Source organism: Taeniopygia guttata, chromosome 2 (assembly GCF_048771995.1).
Source record: "Taeniopygia guttata chromosome 2, bTaeGut7.mat, whole genome shotgun sequence".
Taxonomy (NCBI): Eukaryota; Metazoa; Chordata; class Aves; order Passeriformes; family Estrildidae; genus Taeniopygia; species Taeniopygia guttata.
In genome coordinates this window covers 102,979,419-103,002,917 of record NC_133026.1, presented here as the reverse complement: position 1 = coordinate 103,002,917, position 23,499 = coordinate 102,979,419, and the positions used below count along the sequence as shown (strand labels likewise).

The window sequence follows — 23,499 nt, the reverse complement described above, 5'->3', positions numbered from 1 at the left end:
TGCTAAACAGGAAATGTGGGTTTCTCCTTAAAATCTGTTTTCTACCTTAAAAAGGCAACCCTAAATTCTGTTACATAACAGGCTGAAGCAATGGCAAAAGCTCTCGTCTTCTGCAAACACATTTCTCCTGTCCTTATAATCCAGGACAGGTGATTCGCTTGCTGTTAGGTCTGGCTACAGGATAAATTTCATAAGCTAGATAATCCTTTTCTAGGGACAGAATCATCCCTACTGGGATGAAGTGAAACGAGAGTAGAAAAAATTATTTGCTGCCAGACACAAGCAGTTCAAGGAGGCCCTCCTGGGAGTGGTAGCACTTAGTCCACACTCCTTAGCTCCTGAAAATGAAGGAGAATGGAAAGCAGAAGAATAGTAGGTAAATGGAGTCTTTTAAGCCAAGGGGAAAGTACATAGGTAAAACACCTACCAAACACTTTCCTGCTATCAAAAGCGGAAAAACACACACTGGGGAGGTACCTCAATGAAGAAAAACTCCTTTTTTAAACCACAAGGAGGAGAAAGAAGATACACGAATACTTTCTAAATGCTGTCGTTTAACATCACAAACCAGGGATTGCAAATGTGCACCACATATTACAGTACAAACCTTATATTACTTTACATGGGTTAAAAAAACTTTGGAGAAATATGACTGTGTAAGAGACAGTCTGAAGTTTCCCTCATCTGTCTCATAATCATCACAAGGACAGAGACTAAGACCCTGATGACCCTGACTGGAGTTCTGTCTTGGTTGAGGTGGATGCTTGCCAAGTGATTGTTTGCAGGTGTGGTTCTGTGCTGTCACGGTACACTGCTTCAAGCAGAGACTGGCAATAAGCGGCTTGCTCTATACGCTTACACCTGCTTCACGATCACCACTCATCACAATAACCCATAAATTTCCCCACCTCTTGGCCATATACCACTTGCTTTAGAGAACTTTGGTGATCCCCAACAGAAGATCCTTCATCTGCCTCATGACCGCCATCAAGGATGGAGATTGAAGCCCCCTGCAAGGACTGAGACTGAGACCATTAAAATTCTAACCCAGGGGCACTGGCCTGACTGAAGGGGGATGTCTGGCAAGTGTTACCTGCAGATGTGTTCACTGGACTAAGACTGATTTCCCATGGTAACCAGTCCCAAAACAATGGGTCCTGCTCGCTGCTGGAACTGATTTGTCCTGTTTGGAACTGGACTGTCTGTACTTGTTCTCAACAGACTTATTCTCCACTGTCCTACTGTCCTGTACCTGCTCCCTCTACATACTATAAAAGACCCCTGAGTTAACCAGAGACTTTGAGATTCTCGCTGATGTGACAAGATGGATCTATTGGCCGGACCACAAGGATTTCACCCGTCCATTGGTAACTATTCCCCCTCCTCTTTTTCTCTCTCTCTCTATCCTTTATCTCCTTTCTAATCCTTCTATCGCATTTGCTGTGGGCACTCAATAAAAGGTGCATTTGTTTTGATTGATACTGAAAATCCCCTTCTGTGTTGTTTTTGCACTCTGAGATCGGTAAAACGAACCATCACGATCCCCACTTGCACTGGTGGTTCGTGACAGATCAACTGTGGAAAAATTTAGTATTCCTGATATTTCTACTCCAAAAAATATTCACAGAGTAAAACAATGATACTGTGTTTTGAGATACTGTGTTTTGAGAACAACCAAAGGGAATGAAAGACAAATTTCTCCTACTAAGACAAATTGCTTTCAGGTGGATTTGTGTGCTGTTGTAGTTCTTTATTAATTCAACAATATGTATATAAAAATATTACATATTGTAAGTCATATTGGAAAGCCACACACAACCAAAAATAAGTTCTGTGCTTAGCCAAAGGTTTTTATTTCTGCTTTACAAAAAAGCAGTTTGCAATTGAATAACAGTAATTTAAAATACACCCATTCATTAAAAAAAAAAAAAAGTTAAAAATTAATCACCTGATCTCAGCCCTATGCCAGTGATTCCTCTAGAGCTGGAGAGAGTGGCACATCTAGAAGTGAGAGTAGGGTAACCTGTCCTCACCATTTAGGGATTTGGTCAAAAATATTCTTTTTTGATGATATTTCCACAGCCTAAGACAGACCCCAGATTAAACCACTAAGTTTGGATGGGCTACCTTGGGTGAGATGCACTTTTCCTTTCCACCCTGATTAATGCCACTTGTGGAAAGCATTTGGGAATGAGAACTGAGAATGAAAACTAAATCATGAAAGTTATTAAAGAGATCTATAAGGCAGGAAAACAAACTTGTGACTGATATTAAATTGTCATTTCAGAATTGTTGCAATAGGTAGTGCCATCACATTTTAAGTGCCATCATATTTAATTTATAGGATAATACAATATTATATATATTGAAGAAAAGTATTTATTGATGTTGTTATTATACAGCCATCACTACAATTTCTTGGTGGCATGTAATTTAAATTGTGACATAAATAGCAATATGCGATAGCAAGCAATAACATTTATAGATTGCATTCTAGACCAATTTAATACTCATTCATGCTTAGATAAATAGATCATCCTCGGCTATCCAAAGAAAAATAATTTCTGAGTTAACACCCTTCTTAGTGAGTACACATCTCTGCCAGCCTGTACATTATGCCCCAAGCAGAAGGTCAGCTATCACACCTGAAATCAAAAATTGAAACATTAGCATTGACATAATCTATTTGAGGGCTAAGTGATGATGGCAGGTGCTCAGCAGTAGATTTCCCAGAGAAACCCACTCCCTGTAGAGCAACTTTTCTTTGGTTTTATCAAATAAATTACTTCCTCAACCATGAGTCCACATTACAGCATGAGAGACAAGCATGCCGATGGAAATCAGCAATAGCAGAAACACTGCATTAATTGAGACCTGTCAAACATCTGGATTTAATGGCATCAGTGTGAGCAATTAAAGGCTGTTAGTAGCCTGTAAGTTTTCCCATTTCCCAGAGGTATTTCAAACACTGCATATTCCAGTCTTAGAACAAAGAGACACTGATCACTCAAGCTTTGCCACCTTCAACAAAATTGCCTTACTGAGACACCTCTTGTCCCTCTAAAATTGCCATGAACAGTACATGTCCCTTTGGACATCCGTCCATTTTCAGGACCCTCACATCCCTCCTTACACTTGGAAGTGTATAATTATTTACCAATGTGTTGGAAGACATTACTAATACACCTTGGTCAGACTTTCACCATTCTGTAAGGGTAAGTCTATCTTTTTATTTTGCACAGTGCAAGATTCACACTTGCAACACTGAACTACAAAGATTATCTGAATCCAGTTTTTTATTGTGTTAAGGTGAATTTTATAATTAATCAATTAAACAAGTTCTGCACCAAAATAATACCTTGTTTTCCTAGCTATAATAAGATTTTTTGATTATTAAAAAAATAAATATATATCAATATAGATACAGAGATTTAGGGATCTAAATAATATTTATTCAGTCCTGTATATGGAAGTCCCATTTTTACCAAAGGGCAAACTGTTGAAGAGATTAAGAGAATTCATCTAAGTTTAATCAGGATTTGCCAGAATATTTGATATGTAAATAATTCAAGTTTGAATAATATGTCAGAAATTTGCATTCTGTTTCCCTGTAAGAAGCAAACACATCATTCATGCCTCATATATCTTGCCTTGTTTTAGAACTGCTATAGCTATGAGTAAGACCATAAGATAATATTATGCATTTAGAATGGTAATCAACACTAGTAATACTTCAAAGTCAGAAATTTTTCCTCCTTTTGCACAGAGTTCTAGATGTTCAGCAAAAGGCATTTTGAAAAGGTAAAAAAGATACCATATCATATCTTGGTAAAAAACAAAGCTTTAAATTTATTAATGATTTCCTCACAGAAAATAAATAGGTTTTTATTTCTCAAACATATGTGAAATGAACAGTCTGATAAACTGTGTAGCAATACAAATTATCAGTAACTGTAATGATACAATCCATTTCAGTCATTCAAACCAAGAAGGATCTCTGCTGAAAAACCAAAATTGTTATGAAGAACCACAGCATAATGATAGTTTGCATATAATTAGTAAATCAAATGGAACTGCATTGGAGGCAGAACAGGAAAGCAGTTGATTCAATAAACTGCATTTGTCATTCTCAATTTCTTTTACATTTTTGGATTTTAATTACAAATCAAGTACTTAATCTAAGCTGAAACCAGATAATTCAATTTATGCCAGGTATGTGTTTTCAGAAAATAATCAGTCAGGAAGGGCACACAGGAAGGGCTAGTGCAGCTGCCCAGATGGAGCCCTGGTGAGACCAGGCTGCCATCCCAGTGCCAGCTGCAGGGCTGTGCCCTGCTCTCAGCACCCCTGTGGGAGATGCACCCAGGTGGAGGAACTCCAGCCCTAAGTGGCAGAGCTTTGGGAGGAAGAGAATAGGTTGTTCTCCAGTGTTCTGTGTTGGAGCCAGTCCTGTTTAATATCCTCATCAATGATCTGAACAAGGTGAATGAGTGCACCCTCGGTTAGTTCGGAGATCAGTTAGTTTGCAGTCTCAGTTAGGTGAGATCTGATCTGCTGGAGGACAGGAGGGCTCTGCAGAGGGATCTGGACTTGCTGGATAGATGGGCTAAGGCCAATTGCATGAGGTTCAACAAGGCCAAGTACTGAATCCAGTACTTGGGTCACAACCATCCCATGCAACACTACAGGCTTGGGGCAGGGCAGCTGGAAAGATGGAAAAGGACCTGGGGGTACTGGTCAACAGCAGCTGAACATAAGGCAATGTGTCTCCAGGTGGCCAAGAATCCTGGATTATATCAGAAATGGTGTGGCCAGCAGGGCTAGGGAGGGGATCATACTCCTGTACTCAGCACTTGTGATCCACTCACTACAAGAAGGAGCATATCCAGGGAAGGGCAACAGAGCTGGTGAAGGGTCTGGAGCACAAGTCCTATGAGGAGCAGCTGAGGGAGCTGGAGGAATTTAGCCTGGAAAAAAGGAGGTGGAGGGCAGACCTCCTTGCTCTTTCTAAGTACTTGAAAGGAGGTTGTAATGAGGTAAGACTTAGTCTCTTCTCCTATGTTACACGCAACATGACCAGACAAAATTGCCTCAAGTACCAGGGGAAGTTCAGACTGGATAATAGGAACAACTTCTTCACAGAAGGGATTGTCAAGCATTAATACAGGCTCCTGGAGAAGTGGTTGAGTCCCCAGTGCTGGAGGTTTTTAAAAGGTGTGTGGATGCAGGACTCAGGGACATGGTTTAGAGGTGGACCTGCTTGCTAGTGCTGGGTTAATAGCTGGACTCAATGACCTTATGAAGCCTAAATAACGCTATGGTCCTATGATCAATTTCTTTAAATATAAGGAAACCACTGAGAAAGTAAATGCAATCAATATAAAATACCCTTACAGAGTTGTATATATAATGACACATGCTTAACATAAGAAACATTTAGTTCAGAATTTAAGAGCTAAAAATTATTGGTATTATTGATTTTTTTTCTTGTTCCCTGACAGCCAACCAATTACACAGAGAGGATACACTACATGCACACAATCTTATATAGTATCATGTGAAGTAAAGAACAGTAATTGAAAATAAAAAACTCACCATGTTGTTGAATGCTACAGTGGTCAGGCAGTTCAGGATGAATAAATTCTTGTAATAGAAAATTATCAGGATGCAGCAATTATTTTCTGTTTTCTCAGATACTCAGGCTATTGACATCTTGACAAGAGATCAATTTTCTATCAAAACAGTCTCAAGGTATTAATTTGTCTAAACCTAAACGAGACACTCTCTAAAATAAGAGAGTTATTCCTGAAACTATGCATGCCCTGTTACATCTGGTGCATCATGCTTTCCCCACACCACAGACTTCTTTCCTTACTGTTGCTCTAAGGCACTAACTCTTGTCATGACACTGAAAGAAATCTGACTGGTGTCAGCAAATATCAAAGAGTCAAAGCCAGATCAGAAATTTTGCTGCAGGACAAAGTTCATCCTTGTTACAAATTTACACTAAGAAAGATTCTACATTGTTCCAATGGCATCTGCACAGAAGTGCTGTGTTTAGTATCACATCCTGCTTACTTTCTGTGAATTAAAATACCTGCATTCCCTACAAAGTTGCTTAGATATCCCTCTTACATGGGATTGCTTCTGATCTTAGATCTAAGAAGCTCTATAATTCAAGTCTCATTTCAAGCCAGTGGTGATACATCTTTCTTGATATCATACTGACTGCCTTCAGTTCTGCCTTTTGGACAGATTCCACATTGTATATGAAAGAAAATATGTTTTGACCTAATCAGTCCATTTTGTACCTCCTGGAACAGCTATGTTGCCTCATCTCCTTGAACATACTTTCTGAGTTACATTTTCAAATGTAACAGATAGAAAGAAAAATTACATTTATTTGTTATATTTACAAAATGTTTGGAGAAACTAGTTATGCATATATGCATAAACATGCATATATCATATAATGTAAAGAAATGGAATATAACAAATACATTCTGTGCAAGCATTTCTCAAACTCATTTGGCCAAATCAATAAGTGAACTTAGTTTATCAGGAAGACATGTAACTCAATTTTTACAATGGTAAAAACCTAACTTTAACAAGGTGTACCCATCAGAAAGCAGTGCACTCTCCAGACCAGAGGGCATTTTCGTGCAGTGCTCTGAAGAGAAAATCATAACAGCCTTATAGGAAAGCATGAAACTTCTCTGAGGCAGAGAAGCAATTAGAGTATATCATTTGAATAGCTGCATTATGAAGCTATTGATGTTAACAAGGACATATATAACTTTTTAGATCACTTATACTACATTAATACTTGCTCACTTACAGAAGCTAAAAATCCCAATCTTCTAACATTGAAATTTCATTTTCTCACTCACTAACAAAAAAGAATACAGTTCTTGGACACTGGGCACCTTCACCTCAAGTACCTGCCTAGAATATTGATCTTCAAAATGTAATGTATTTTAAAATTGGCTTAATTATAATTTTTCTTCCCTCATTGGATATCACAATAAATTCTGTTTATTTTGAATTTTGATAAGTTGTGCAAAGAAGAAACACAGCAGCTGCCATCAGTAATTTGTCTAAAGTACACACTGCTTTAACCTCATGTTGGACTTGATAGATCACATGGGAGATCTATATGATAAGGATGAGAAATGCAGCAATCTCAATTGTATGATTTGTATTCTGGTAATAATATATATTTTGTAAAAGTGACAAATAGATTTTATATACTGATACAGCCTGAACAGTATTATAACCCTGTTGTCTTATGGATGTCTTGGATAAACAGATTTCCAAACTATCTATGAAATATCAACCACCACGTAAACATTTATCTTTTCATTTTATATTCAATTCAATCCACTGTTATACAAATTGTATCCATTTTTATTCTGAGTTTGTAACACTGGGCTTACATAGGCCTGTTTTCTTATAAAACAAAATGTAAGTTTAAAAAAAATGTTAAGAAGGACATGCAAGTTTTAATTTCATTAAGTGTTAATGAGCATAAGCAGACTACTTATTTTTCTACATTAATTGTTTCCATGTTGTTAAAAAACTAGAATAAAGAAAAAGCCTCAAAACCCTTTTAATACTCTAGGTTACAACTCTGTATTTAGATAGTATTTATCAAATGGAATTTGGATTTCTGGAGTCTCATAAAACTCAGTTTTGTGAGTAAACAAAACTCAGAACAGAATTCAGCTCTGATTCAAGGAATACAGTGCTCTTCCTCACTCATGGGTGAGCTTTACTTTGCTCTCTGCAACCATCCCATTTCAGATAATGTATCTTAAAAGTAATACTAGAAAATTGGCTTGCAAGTAATACTTGTACTGATAACAGATCCAGTTTAGAGGACAGACATATCCCAGCCATGCAGACCCTGGGAAGTGAAGCATTGTAAGGAAAGAAAATAGATAATTTCAACTATCAGGGCTGCAGTGCCCAGTGACAGCAAAATTACTGCTTGTACTGGTGTATGACTGGGTGCTTAACACGTTGATACAGCCTCTAATTCAATGTAACTCTCACAAAGGTAAAATTGAGCCAGCCAGACACACTCATCTAAGATCCAAGTTTTCCTGGTGAGAGACAAAGGTCTGAAGTGAATTCTTTATATAGACAATACTACAGAAAACCAAGAAATGCTCAGCTAATATGTCTACCTAGTCGTATTTCAGGAGCTCTGTTCAACGCACTCAGATCATGGAGCAGGTCTTGAAACATGACTGACCATTTCTGCTTTGGCAATAAAATCATTTGCTGAAAGCCCAACAGACACAGAGCAGCTCCTTAGCTGCCATGTCCATGCCATCTCTGCACACAGGCCTAGTCTTTCAATCTTTTCCCTACAAGCAGCAGAAGGAGGTGAAATAACATTCTACTGCAACACTAGTGAATCACAGTCATCTTATTAAACAGATAGGATGCCAGTACTTCAACAGCAATCTCAAGTAGTTCTTATTAGATTAGAACACGTTTTTTTGCTGTTCTTACATACAAATAAACAAACACAATGACTGCAAATAAAAGAGGCCACTGGGACAGTGCAGTCTAACCTGCTGGGCAACATTACAGAAACTGTCTGATACTACACAGTGCCTTCCATCAAGTCCCACTTCTGAATCAGATGCCACTGCTGCATTTCTAGAGGAACCCAAGAGATCTTGGAGAATTTAACGAGTACATTTCAAGGATGTTTGAGTATCTAATTCCCTAAATTGCTTCAGCAATCCTAGACTTAATTCAAAATGAAATCTTTTAAGTTACAAGAATCCACAACTGTACTTGGTAAATTGTTCCAATGTGTATTTACTTCTGTTTAAAAATATGCACTTTGCTCCCATTTTGAGGTTTAATTTCCACGTACTAGATCTTTTCTGTCATACTTTTGAGTCTCAGAAGGTCAATATTTTGTTGCCTTCCACAACAAAATATTGGAAAGGAGAGGAAAGTTTTCTGACTCCACCCTCTCCCCCAATACTGAATCAAATCAGTCATTATTTTTAGTCTAATTTGAGACTTTTCAATTCTCAGAGTCTCTCCAATTTTCAACAATTTCTTCAAGCATGAACACTTTAACCAAGTATGTCCTGGAGTGGCCATGTTTGGAACAGAGAGGTGGCCTTCATGTATTAGTAAATAAGACCTGAATAGTGCCTTAACCTGCCACCTGCAGGATCCTGTTACAGTTGGTAATGTACCATGCCCTCAAACACCTTTTAAAAATTTTTATTTATGGGATCACATCCCCATTTTATGTTCCTTTATTCTTGTACTGCCTAATTCTTAAGCGAAATATTTGTTTATATAGATACAGGACACACATACAGAATGGCATACATACTTTATGTACAAATTCACCCAAAATTTTTAAGCAAATTGCCCTCCTCAGTATTTATCACTTCACCAATTTCTGAGCTATTTCCATACTTCACTTTTGATGATTTTATATTTTCTTCCACACCTTGAAATTGTCCTGATTTCCAGGATTTGTAAGATTGGAATTTTAGTTGTTCAAATAACTTCTTGGGCAGCTTATAAAAATAAGGCACAAAGTATCTGCGCTGATTTTGCAACACTGAAATATTTCTCCTCATTTCTAAAACAGCAACGGTATGATGAAATTTCTAGCCTACTTAAACATCACCAACATGCTCAGATAAATTACTGCTTTAAGAGCAAAGACAATTCAGAAAGCTTCAATAATATGCATGTTTATACGTTTAATTCTTGATGAATGATGCTTTGTTAAAATATTGGTTTCTTTTCCTTCAGTCTTGAGAACACAGTCCCTGCATCCAAAAACGATTGTGGTTTCTCTCAAGCATACAAGCCCTGCATACTAGAATTCTTTGCCACGGCCCAGCTGTGATCCACCACTATACTGTCCCTTCCCCAAGTAATTAGACAGCTTTTTTACATTGTGTCTGCATCATGCAGGCTGTAGCTAAAAGGGCTGGCAATGAAAGGCAGGGAAATGAAAGGTAAGTAGAAACTATACAACAGAAATAAAAGAGATTGTAACAAAGTTTAAAGTAATATGGTGGAGTTTCATATAAAATAAAGCTTTCAGGAGACCATAATTTTGTTTTACCCAATGAAGCAGAAGAGACTAAGGTACCTTGGTCACACTTCCATTATCCAGTAAGAACAAATATATCTTTTTATTTTGCACAGTGCTGGTTTCATCCCTGCAACCCTGAACTAAGAGGATTATCTAAATCATATTTTTTATTATGTTTTTGATGTATTTCTTATAATGATATAAAAATAAAAAGGAAGACCATATAAGGAGGACAAATGTGCTTCCTATAACCTTTCCAGTGTGAGCATAGATGTGCAGTCCCTGATTCCAAGAGGCCATCAGGAGATGGTGAGGTATTTATCCTTGTGCCTGTGTCTACTTGTGATGAGCAATGCAAACCAAAGAAAGGCATCTCTCCCTGTATCAGCCTAAAAACCAGTGCCAGTTCCACATGTTGGTTTGTTTCTAAAAGTGCTGAATTATTTCAGGAATATGATTTGATATCATGGGAGTAAATCGGATTTCCCACTGTGCTCAACTTGAAATTTTTTACTGGAAGAGAATGACAGCAATACAAGAACTATTCCATTTCTCAGAGTTAATGGTGTCATTACTTTTTGTCCAACCATAAAAGCTTCTTACAGGCATCTACTTCCAGTAGTTGCATGTCCAAAAATAGCAATTCTGAGTGAATTCAAAGGCTCATTGAGCCACTGGCATAAACTAGAGTGGCAGTATATGCCTAAAGAAAAGTATAGAAAAGCATAAAAAGGTTGAATAATTCTAGTATTTCCTGAGCTAGGGATGACCTCTTCTGAGAGACCTTACAAGAATGGGAATGGTCTACCTCTAACCCTGTCCTTGCCTCAGGGATGTCACTCAGCAGTCGTGCTTTTACATGCATCTCTATTTTGGCTGGGACTTTCACTCGAGGAAAAGAAAGTCAGAAGGGTGGGTATTTTAAAATTAAAGGATCACTTAGCATTCCATTGGATTAACAGGAAGAGGGAGAATAAATAAAAAAGACCGAGATGCTTAAGAATTTGGCCTCAGTTCTTCATTTATTTTCTACATTGTCATATTTATCAAGGCGATGGGATGTGGTCTGGGAATCACACAATGGTGTCTTGAAGTTGCTACATCTCTCCTTTCCTGAGGCGGTTCATGTGAGTTTATTAACCTGTTACTTTCTTATTAAAATACCTTGAAATAGATAAATGAATATTTTAAATAAAAACCAATTAAAAAAAAAAAGAAAAAGATTTTGTTTAGTACCTTGACATTGTTTGTATTAAAGCATAAATAAGGACAATTTTTTATGATTCTGTTTAAATCCTGCTAGTGCGATGTAGTAATGCTTTAAAGACTGTTAAAAAAAAAAAAAGATCTGAATGTTACAAAATTTCTCTATATTTACAGAAGTTAAGGTGAACTGTAGTAAATAGAGTCTTCTGGCAAGTTGGGTCAATTTCTTGCACCAATAGCCTATCTTCCACTTAAAAGAAGGGTTAGTCTAGATTTCATAGGAAGAAGTACTGTACATTGTCTATAATTCAGTCAATAAATATCTAGATGATACCAAGTGTAAATAGCAGGAGATGAAAGATCCATGTCTGAAATAAATTCTGATACAAAATTGATTACAGATGTGGGGAATTATCTTCTATTTCTGCTAGCTGTGATGAAGGGACATTTTTTTCAGACTGACACAGAAAGTCTGTTTCCTTAGCTATATCAAATATTGACCTTTCTCTTTATTTTTTCTTTTTTTTCCTCTAACTTACATATTTTATTTATATAAGCAAATTCATGACAATTTTTTATTACTCAAAGATAAGCCTCTATAGTTTTTAGTTGTTAATGAATGAATGTTAATTTTTTCCTTACTTTTAACAGTAATGAAGCTTTTGATTCAATATTCAACTCTGTATCCCAGCATCTCTCTATGTGCAGTTCTTATCTTTTCTTCACATTTATAATAGGTGCTGGAGCTTAAGGATCTTTAAGGTTCTGCTCAGCCAGAGCTATTCTGTGATTCTGTGGTTCTGTATCTCCATTTTCCATTATGCCTACACTGATGGTTTATCAGACTTAGGAAATTTTCGTAGTCACTAAGATACTTAAAGCTAATAATTTTCCAGGAGATTTCAGTATGCCGAAACATTATGGATATTCCCCGGCCTTCCAACTTGTTCTGGATGTAAAAATACTTAAAAGAGTTGTCCCTATCTCCAATTTTGAAGTTTGGTTTTCCCATAAGTAGAAAAGGAAGTAGGAATATATAAAATTTGAATATTGATTGAAATGTCTTGTTTAATCTAATAGACAGACAAATCACTTGTCCATCTCACAGTCAGTTTAGTTTCTTTTGTCTGATTTGTAGGCTGTCTGTAACTGCTCAGGGAATTGCTGTTATGCTGTAATAAGTCCTGCTTGAATTTTTCTTCAAAATACCTCAAACAAGCCATAATAATTTTTTTTTTCAATTTGCACTAGAAATCTCTTTTTTTCTTTATATTTGTTTGCAGTATCTTTGCCTCATCCAAGCTCTTCTGCCTTCTCAGTGTATTTTACCTGAGGCAATTTTCTAACTTTTCACATTAAGGCTGTTACTTTCACACCAGGATTATTAGTAAAATACCTTATGCTTCCCCTTGTACTGCATCAAAGATCATCATATCTTTTAACTGGTAATTTGTTCTCTTTGTCTTGTGTCCTTTCCCCCTAAGTAATAATATTTTGCAGAGCCTGAGACTTCTGCATAATTAGATCACACAAAACATCCGCTATCCTGTCTCCCACTAAGACAAGAGGACCTCAAGGTTTAAATTGCTTCAATACATTCTCACTGTAGAAGATCAATTATATTCCTTTTGTTTAGTCTCATTAAAGTCCAATTTCATCCATGTCCCTAACACATTTCATATAGATTCTCGTTATCTGAATTTTTCAAAGCCTAGTCATCTTCTCCCTGATGATAAACATGTCTTGATTTAATGGCATCTTTAAATTCTGTCTGTAGTTCCCTTGAACAAAATTCAAAACAAAAGAGTAGTGTTATATTCGCAGAATCACATAATAGTCTGGATTGGAAGGGACCCACAAGGGCCATTGAGTCACTCTTAAATGATATTGTCAATATATTCCTGAGGAAAATAAGCGGACCACACTTTGTTCTTCCAATAAATGTATCACTAATCAAAATACCTTCTTCAATGACATAATGTTTGTTTTTACCCAAGATACTGGAAGCTGAGCGGATAGGGTGGGGTTTTTTTGTGTATATGAAAATGCATATAAATATATGTAAATGATAAGCAAATGTATTAGTGTGAAAAAACAATTCCTAAGGTAAAAATCCAACTTGGAAAAATCACACCATTGGAAACCTTATGTCACCTTTTCAATAAAGTTTCAGAGTTCTACAGAAGGCCAAAATGAGGCGAAGTTAGCAGAACTGATCTATTTCACATTGTCAGAAGATACACACTGGTTCCAAGTCCTACTTTTTGTAATGTGTATGTACCTTAGAAATACATATTTGCAATGTATAAATACATATGTAAATTACATATATAACATGCAGAATCATATCTCTATCTCTACCTATCTATATATATCCCACATATAATAAATCATCATGGATACATTTAATGGCTATGGAAATGTTTCAACACTTTGCTTCTTTCCTCTCTTAAAATACATTTACTAAAATATAAAGCTGCTGGATGATTAGATAGCATTCTAATTGTAAGAAATTACATTCTTTAAGTGAGGTATCTATTGAAATTTTTTGCACTAATGGAAAACAATGAAAAAATATCACTCTAGAGTGACACAAAGAGTATTCCTGTGATGTAAAATATTTCATGCAAGATGTAAAATGTTTCTTAAATTCATGCCCCACTCAGAGAAATTTACAAATTGAAGTACAGCATCATACCTAACTAAACTAAAATACCCATAACCAATCATATGATTAACATATGAATTTAACATTACAATTAAATTGCATGTCGCTGAACTTTAGTGAGTCTAATATAGTTCTAAGTGTTACATTTAAAATAATATCAAATCATAGGCAGAATGACCACCCTTTAAAAAAGACATAAAAACTCTCCCTGTTTCTAGTGCATGTATCTTTAAGTCTGCCATGTGGTAATAAAGAAACATGATATGGAACTGCTTTAAATTTTTCTCAGTATGATTAACATTGGGAAATACCAGTAATTCACTATATGTAGACATTTCACTGCTATTCCATTTCTGTTCAAGAGGCTAGAGGTCAGCTTATCTTCAGTGTGTTCTATCAGGTCCCTTTTAGTGTAAAAAAAAACCCCCACCAAAACAAATAGAAAAAAACCCCAAGTAAAAATATCTGTGGACACTGTGGAAAAGGAAGTTCTATCCCTACCAGAGCTTTTCCAGGCCATTTCAATGTTACTTACAAGATGCTGCAACCCTTTGCCATGCTTGTCTTCTGTACTTCATTTTTCCCTCTGCCCTCTCCCCTTTGCTAACATTCCTCTAGGCCAAATCAATCCTTCCTTTTACATTCCCTACACTCTCTCCACAGTTTTGGTGAATCTAGCTCTATGGGGCTCTATTTATCATTTAAGTTTATATTAAGTTTATATTATATATATATATTTCTACATTAATATCAGACTTGTGAAAATCATTCACCACAATATTCAAAGACACCCAATATTAACAGAGCCCTCAGCTAGCAAAACTAGTTAAATGCAAAGATGGATTCTCATATGTGTAATTTTCTATCTACCTTTACTTCCATCAAAGCGTTTGAAAGTTTGCAGTCATTTAGCTCCCTGCCTTTGCAGGAGGCAGATCTGGAGAAAATTAATAAAAGCAATGCAGACAAAGACCAAGGCGAATGATCAGAGGAAAGGACTCACCTCTTTTATTCAGTTTTCCATTTTAGTTGTTTCAATAGTTAAAGAGGGAAGAGATTTTTTGCACACTCTTTAATTCAGATGTCAGTTCCAATACTTGATGCTTGACTGTTCTGAAATGCAATCAAAGTGTAGGAGTTAAAACTACTAGTCTGAAACAAGATAAAATTATTAAAATGGCAAGGATCTATGTATTCATTAAAAATCACAGCAACGCTGAGATGTTTTATAACAATGCTGCATGGCAAGGTTTTCACATGGTTCCATACTCTCCTTTTCACAACAAAAAAAGAATATTTTGATTGCATAATGCTGCATTTGTGGTGCCATCTCAACCTTCCTACTCTTCCTGCACAATGTATGAAGAGTTTCTTAGTTCTTTTACCAAAAGCTATCAAGACTAGTTACATGTGATTGCCCCAGTAAATCTCTGCAAGCTCACCTCTCCCCCACTCACTCCCTTTCACAACCTTTTCTCACTCTACGTAAAACACCATGGAATCCTACTGCCTTTGTCTGGAAAAGCAGAAGAGAATGGTGAGAAAACCTGAACCACCCAGCTGTATACACAGTGCTTCCTATACCAGCATTCGATGGGTAGTGGACAAAATTGCAATGGGAAGCCACTGCACGTTAAAATATATAGTTTTAAAAAAATATATAAACTGAAAATACTTATTTATAATCCATTTTATCTCTCTTGTAAGGAAAATTATATGCATCTTTTCCCCTCTTATTTCTCCAGTATTACTTACTGAGGCTAACAAAAATAAATGGCTTTTCTCTGTGTTCTATATTTGTTCTCTATGAGTCATCTCACTATTTAAGTTTTGTTTCTGATCACCTAAAGGTCTAACCAATTTTGTTCTGTCTTTTTTCATGTGAACAATTTAAAAGTACAAGCCAGAATAAGTGTGAGTATTTTGTCTTGAAAACGCAGTTAACATCTCAAATCAAAATTTTACTGTAAGGCATATTAAAAGAAAATAAATTCACAGCTAAGGTGCTTTGATACTAGCCTTGGACTACATTGAATATTTATCACTACAATAACTTGTTTGAAGGTTCTTAAGTTATTTTAATCACTTGATGCTCATTCAAAGAAATACCTTTCCACACCACAGTTAACTACTGGGGGCTAGTAGTCCGAAAAAGCAAGTAAAAGTTTTCAGAGCAAAAATAACCTGAAAATACTACAAACTCATGCTTATAAAACTAGAAGAGACTAACCCAAACAGAGGCTGATGTCCCACTTCCCACAGGCTAAAAAACTTGCATAAATTAATTCCTTTCAAAGCAGGATGCACGTCTTTGTAAAACATCAAGCGTTGGATTGAAATTCTTTCAAGTAACCACTAATAGGACAGGAATAGCCTCTGTATATAGGAGGTGATTATTCCTGGGAATTCCTTGACCTCTAAAGCGGTCAAACAGATGACAGCTGCAGCCTCCTCTTTGTTACTTTCTTTATATTTATTGTGAGTTCTGTTTCCAAGATTAACTAAATTCTGACACTGCTTCGGAATCTCTGACATTACTGTCAGGATAGAAACATTCTGTTGTTTTTAGTACTAGTACTCTAATGACAGCGCTTTGTGTAGAGCTGGCTTTGAGGGTCTGCCTTTCCCTTGAGGTACGCAACTATCTTTAGTGTATTTCTTCTTAATTCTAAAACTGAATTTCCGGTTCCTTCTCTACAGTTGGTCTTTCTTGGTTGGTTGCACAGGCTTTTATTGTCAGAAGTGGGAGAAACAATATGTTCAAAGAAGGAAAATGAGACGATGAAATTATCAGATTGACAGTGGGATCAAGAGAGAGGTACAGAACTAGAAACTGCTTTTAAATTATTTCAGAAATGCAAAGATTTCCTGTTGATAGGATCTCTTTTAAGGAAGGCTTTAATTTGCCTATAATATTGACTATATCATAAGCATTTCAGATTTTCCATGAAAGTACAAAATTGAGTGAGTATATTTAATTGTAGCAAGTAAACTGGATTGATTTTTTTTATAACATCTCTTTAGGGAGCTTACAAACCTAAATCTCTAAAGGGACAAATCCTCCATGTTTTTAGGGGGAAACTTGAGTTGTTACAACTTCCCTGAACCCATTGAAACTCACATACTTGAAGATTTTGTTGAGAATCTTGCTGAAGCTGGGCTCAGATGAGTTTTTCTTAGATGACAGAATTTGCTTGAATAAGAGAAATTTTAATTTGTCAGATGTATTTAGTGATGACAGAAACACCAAAGGCAGGCAATGTAAGGTATCACCTGCAACATACAAGTGTTAAACACACTGTAAGCCACTGCCCGAAGTGTAAAAAAGAGAAAATTTGAAAGTAACTTTCTGCAAACATCTAAGTATATATGACAGAGTTTTCAGAGATGGCCATGGACTAGTGTACTTCAGATACTGTACAAACAGATGGCACTATCCATGTCAAGAGCCCTAAACTAAATCAACATTGGCTTAATAGTTTTAAAATTCCTGTAATTCTTCATCTGTTTTGGTCTTTCTTATTTGTGCATGTTTATGCATGCTAGCCTTCTCTGACTGCTTTCCTTATTTTTTATTTAATCAAAGAGGTACTACCAGAAGCTCACAAAAAAGTACGATGATAATGGAGCATACAGAATGACTTCTGCATGAGGGACAAATGAATAGAGTAACACTACATCAAAAGATAAAATTGAATAATGGAAGATTGTGAAACCAACCATAGGACATTAATCAAACTGATTAAGAGTAACATCATAAAATGGATGTAGCTTTTTTTTTTTTTTGCCTCAGATTTTAGCTTTTATATTTTTCATATTCTGTACTGGTTTAGTGTGTAATTCTGAGCTTCATATTAAGGGATAGTAAGCTCCCTCCACAGAGTAGGTGGACAAAACATTTCCTTCTCTAGCTGGGGACCAAGGACAACCCCAGGCCCAAGAGCATAAACAATGTGGACTGAAGAGAGAAAAACAAGGATAGGACTTCATGACCTAAAGCTGTAATTGGACAATTAACTCCAAAATGCTAATGTACCAAAACTTATAAAATCTCTGGACCGGTCATCCAATTTGTGACCATTTTGGGTTAATCTTGAGTGTAGCCCTGGCTGGGCTCTTGTGCTGCCCAAGCTGTATCCATCGAGACCTTTCAATAAATACCTACTTTATTCTTTAACTTCACCTAGCCTCTGCTGTAGGTCAGCCTTCACAAGGCATCAAGAAGAAAGAAAGTTGAACAAATAAACAAAGAGGGGTGGCCCCTTCTTCAAAGTGCATTTGTACTGGGGGACTCCTGCCACAGTAGATTATGGGGATAAAATCATACCTTCAAGAGAAGGAAAAGTGTGGGAAAATTAAATTCCCTCAAATTTAGGTAGCCAGAAATGTTTAGAAACATGCAGCTCAGAAAGACCCAAAGTTCAAGACATCAGGAGGCTAAGAGAATATGTTTGACATGTTCATATATTCTTTCTTTTGATCTCCAACGCATGAAACAGGGCATGGGACAAAAATACTTTTGAGATTGATGGTAATTTTTATAATGTTTTTGGTGTTTTTAGATAGATTTTGTTAAAAAGAAACATAGAAGAAAGCATAGCAAAGAATAGGAGCAAAGAATAACCCAGAACAGGTGCTTAGGGAGGTTGTGGTATCTCATCATGGGAACATCAGTTGAACAAACCCCTCCACAACTTGATAACTGCCTATAATTCCTTACTATGTAAATTATTCTGTGAATCTGTGAGTCTGAGAAACAGACTCTCACACATCTGTACCATTCCTGTGCAGAACACCAATTCACAGTGTGACCATTATCATTAAACCAAATTTCAATGAGGTAATGAAGGGCAAGTCTTCAAGTGTTTTATTATTAACTAAACCATTTGATTTCTCCTCTACAAGATGCTTCTTTACACTCCTGAGGTTCTGCTCATATGCATAATTTTTAATTAACAATACATATGGTAAAGGAAATGGATACAATTTTTGCTTTTTTTTTTTTTCCACTATTTTTTTTCCATCTCATCTTATATTTTATTAAAGTAATTCACAGTGAAGGTGGATGACTATCAATTTTTCTGTACAAAATATCAAGAAACTGACCTACATTAACAACCCAAACAATACAAACATGTATTCCATTATAAAGGTGTGCTTAGAGGGTCTTTATATATATTGCAGCCTTTCAGGTGAGTACCTGAGGTGACAAATGGCAGATAACCTCTGATGTTCAGAAAAGGCCTCTTTCAGGTGATGATTTAGTGCATATTAAGCCATTAGCATCAATTTTTTTTTTTTTTTACTTTTAAAGCACTGGGCAGGAACCTAGGAACCTCATATATTTGCTATGCAAATCATGGCAAAATAATAATAATTGCAGAAATTAGGATTGCCTAGTAACTACACACAAATGAACTTCTAAAAATTTAATTACAACCACACTAGTGTAGTAGTAATGGGAATACCATAAAGCTTAGCAATGAGCAGAAAACTCAGTCTTCTTCCTATAAAACCAAGACTGCAATATCACACGCATTTATTGAACCTCATTTGTAAAATTAAGAGTCTCCAACAGACAATTAAAAATCATGCTGAGTACTCAGCCACAGTAAATTACGAATATAATTAAGTAAATAATAAGAAAGCCCAAGTCCCTACTTAAATGCACTGCCAATTCAGCTAATCCAAGCACAGCAAATATTAATGCAATACTTCAATGTCTACAGCTCAGCTCCTGATCTACAGTAATAATAACACATTAAGGTTTTGCTCATACTCAGAGCAAACCACTTATTTTCCCCAAGACAACTGGAGCACCAGGTTGCCAATAATAAGCTGCTCATATCTTCCATCATCCTGCTCAGGAAGGTAGGCTGAGAAGATGAGCACTTTTAGCCTGATTGTATTTGCCACCAATTATAGAGTCACAGTCTTTTGACGGTTCTTCACTTTAAACTGAAAATAAGCTAACCTGAAGGATTAAAATCAATGCCAATTAAAGGGCTCTGCAAAATGTGATTTTTAATTACACTGCCTTGGGAAATCACTACACAATCACTATTTGAATTCCATTGTTTCTGCATACAAAGCACAAAAAAATTACATCTTGGAAAAACCTTCTGATTTTAGCAGTTGGCACACCAATGAGAAAAAGTTTAAAGTTCTATATGAGCAATAAGCACTATGCAAGAAATGAAATGTGTCTAAAATTATGCTGACAGCACATGTCACTTGCCAACAATGTACATTAGCATTGATATGAGCTGCTGTTTACAAGCTCACAGAAAAAGGATTAAATACAATTTAATTAATTCAAACTTAAATATGTATTTTTACCATTATACAGCAGTGTGTGAATGGCAGACATTTCACTGTCTCACTGCAGTTGTATTATTCTCAACCCAACCTCATAAATATTAATTGCTTTTGAAACTGAGTTATAAGTCTGCACATGAGATAAAGGAAAAATCCCAAGCACAGGCTTTCCCTCAACATCAATCCACAGGAGGAATAAAATATTCTCTATGAAATGTTTCTGCATCAGCACCAGCGGGAAGTTCTGCAGCCTAATCTAGTTGGAAGTAAATGGTTTTAATTTGCTCTTCATTGTAACTGAAAAAATCAGTTATATAAAGCCTTAATATTTCCAAACCTGTTTCTTAATAAGGAGAAGCTTCCACGGCTCCTCACCTGATTGCCCCACTATGGGATTTTTCATCCCATGTCCATGAAGAATTTGGCTCTAAAGTGGGCAGAAAACTACATAGGCAAATTAAAAAAAAAAATAAAATCATAAATCCACAATTTTCTGTATCTACCACTACCCCAAGAATGCATTTTAACAGAAACTGTTTAAAACCCTAAATTTAATAAAACTTTATAATGTGTTTTGTTTTGTTTCTCATGCCATTAAGAGAGTTGAAACTGGGCTGATAGTGCACGCATACCAATTTGTTAGCACATTAACAGTTGAGTCAGCAAATACCTTGCTAGGACGGACGGACGGACGGACGGAAGGAAGGAAGGAAGGAAGGAAGGAAGGAAGGAAGGAAGGAAGGAAGGAAGGAAGGAAGGAAGGAAGGAAGGAAAGAAGGAAGAAAGGAAATTTTAAGCCATGATTATTATATATTAAAAAAAAATCACTGTGAAGCACTGTATAGAGACCTGTGAATACAATTCCCCTCACCATTTGACACATATGTACAGAGAGAAATATTTATTCACACACACATATGATGAAAGTCTCTGCATTGCACCTGCACAGTCAAGTGAAATGTTACAAACAAATCAACTACAATCTTTTTCTCCTAAATACTTATTCATCCCTTGAAATTTACAACTAAAATATCTGTACATCATAGAAGTGGTTGCAATATAAAATCGGTTCAAAAACCTGTGTACCTCAGGTAATGTTTCCAGAAATATATAACAGTCCTTTGCAAATTACCCTGGTCTCCACATTTCTTGTACAGTCTTTACATTTTATCAATTCACTTTTGGGAACAAATATAGCAGTAAATATGTCAGTAGCACTTCAAGAATTACTGTGCTTTTAAATCACTCTATATTTTCATCTCTTTATTCCCCAAAATAACATGATGAGCAGTAGAAGACAATAAAAAACCCCCAAGGTTATTGTTTCTCCTGGTACACAGTCAAAAGTAGACAATTTCAGAGTATATCTTCCAGAACCTGCCTATGAAATTTAAACATGCCCAGCTCATGATTTTATTGCATGAAATACTACTCCTCCAATCATCCCTTTCCTTTGAAATGCTGAAAAACTCCTCCCAAACTAAATAGCAATCATGAAGCATTTGAGCAGTTTTTGATACTGAAAATGTTAAAAAATGCCATCCAGCTGTTGCAGGAAGAAACTTTCAATTACACAGCTGGCTGAAAATGTGCTGCATAGTAAAGAGCTCTACTTGTGCAGCACTATTAGGAATCTGCAAACAGGGGGATACTTTGATAATCTAATCATACCTTTTCACAAAGGCTAAATTTCTATTACCACAAATCAATCTGTGTAACAGATCATCTGTCAAAATATTTAAAAGGACATGTATTTCTCTTTACTATTTCCAGGTAAAAAATTCTCTCTCCCTCTCTCTTTTTTTCATGTGGTCCAGGCCATTCTGCTCTTGCTTTGGAGCCAAAGCTAAACATCAGTGTGTGGATATGACAGAGGCTTTCCTTGCAAGTTTCCATGGTTAAAACATCTGGCCAGGTAATGGCTTTCACATACAGTGCACAATTTTTTATGTTCAGTCATCATGCATTTGCTGTACTTAAAACTCAAACCTTCAAACCTCCTGAACAAGGCTCTAGTTACATTTGATGTGGAAAAAAAAGCTGTCAACAGAAAATTCATTATCTTTCCATCATGCTATACTGGATGGTAAAATGAGAAAACTTTAGTCCTGCATGAATTCCCACCAAACTGAACTGTCTTTGTTAGTCAAGGCACAGTCGGGATTATGTCCTGTGCAGATAAATATTCCTTTTGTTGGTAGAGAAATTGCCCTTTTTTCTTTGATCAGTGTAAACCATGCATTTTTCTGTCTTGTCAGAGTACAGAAGACCTGAGCAAGTTCAAACAAACTTGTCAATAAAGCTGATTCAGAGGTGTACAAAAGAACTTTATATGACCCAGGCTTAAATTATGACAAGTGTAAGCTTCTCATGCCCATCTAAGCAAATGAAGAGTTACATAGTACAAATTTTATCTTTATTTTTTATGTATTTTAAAATTATTTTTTTAAAAACTAGCAGACAACACTGCCAGGTTGACCCTACAAATATTTCTCTTTATTTTGTGCTAATAAGCAGGGCATATTAAGACAATTTTATGGAATTGTGAATATGGTACATTAGCCCCATTAGGTACATTAGGAGTTTCCTGCTGGCCTATTGCTGCTCTCACTGGCTGCCAATATTGCTGTGATTTGAACAGGAACATAGGTTGAAGTAAAGAGCTTTTTGAAAAAACCCACACAGTGTAATAAGGTTTATTACATCTAACTACACAAGCAATGGTTTTCAATTATATTTCTCTGTGACAAAATTGAAAAAAAATATCACCTAATCATAGATGATTTTTTTTATTATAGTTTTTTTTTTTTTTATTATAGATTTCACAGCATGCCTGTATGCAAGTGAATGTCAGAGAGAAAACAACTCCTGTAACTGTGTGCGGCTTTTTGCTTAATTCATTTATTGACTGCTTGATTAGTTAGTTTGTGCAGTACTTAGGAAATGTAAAACAGTAATAAGTGCTAATTAATCATTTATATAACATTCAACTATAGCTGCAAATTGCAAAATATAACAAAAAATATGAACTGCATACTGGCGAAGTCTACATTGCTGGTGAACTTCCTTCATTAGGGAAAACAAAGGGGAAAAGCAGTCATAGGCAGCAATCAGGAGACTGTAGCTGCAGAAAGTCTGCTCCACAGTGAGCAACAGAAGCAAGAGATGAGGTGAATGAGTGATAGTAAAAGTGCTGCCCAACTGCTGTATTAAGGAG

General features: G+C 36.1%; 1 protein-coding gene across 16 annotated transcripts in view; it reads right to left on the bottom strand.

The window, feature by feature from the left end:
• DLGAP1 (DLG associated protein 1) overlaps positions 1 to 23,499 on the bottom strand; it is a 401,209-nt gene that overhangs the window by 237,594 nt on the left and 140,116 nt on the right. For 13 of the 16 annotated variants that reach the window (XM_030266041.4, XM_030266040.4, XM_041714249.2 and 10 more), the window contains one exon: positions 14,968 to 15,077. The exons of 2 other annotated variants lie outside the window; for them this stretch is intronic. The gene's annotated coding sequence lies outside the window, so the exon portion shown is untranslated. Of the gene's footprint in view, positions 1 to 14,967; positions 15,078 to 17,089; positions 17,491 to 23,499 lie in introns of those variants that run through there. One more of the 16 variants, XM_072924539.1, reaches the window with a different exon arrangement.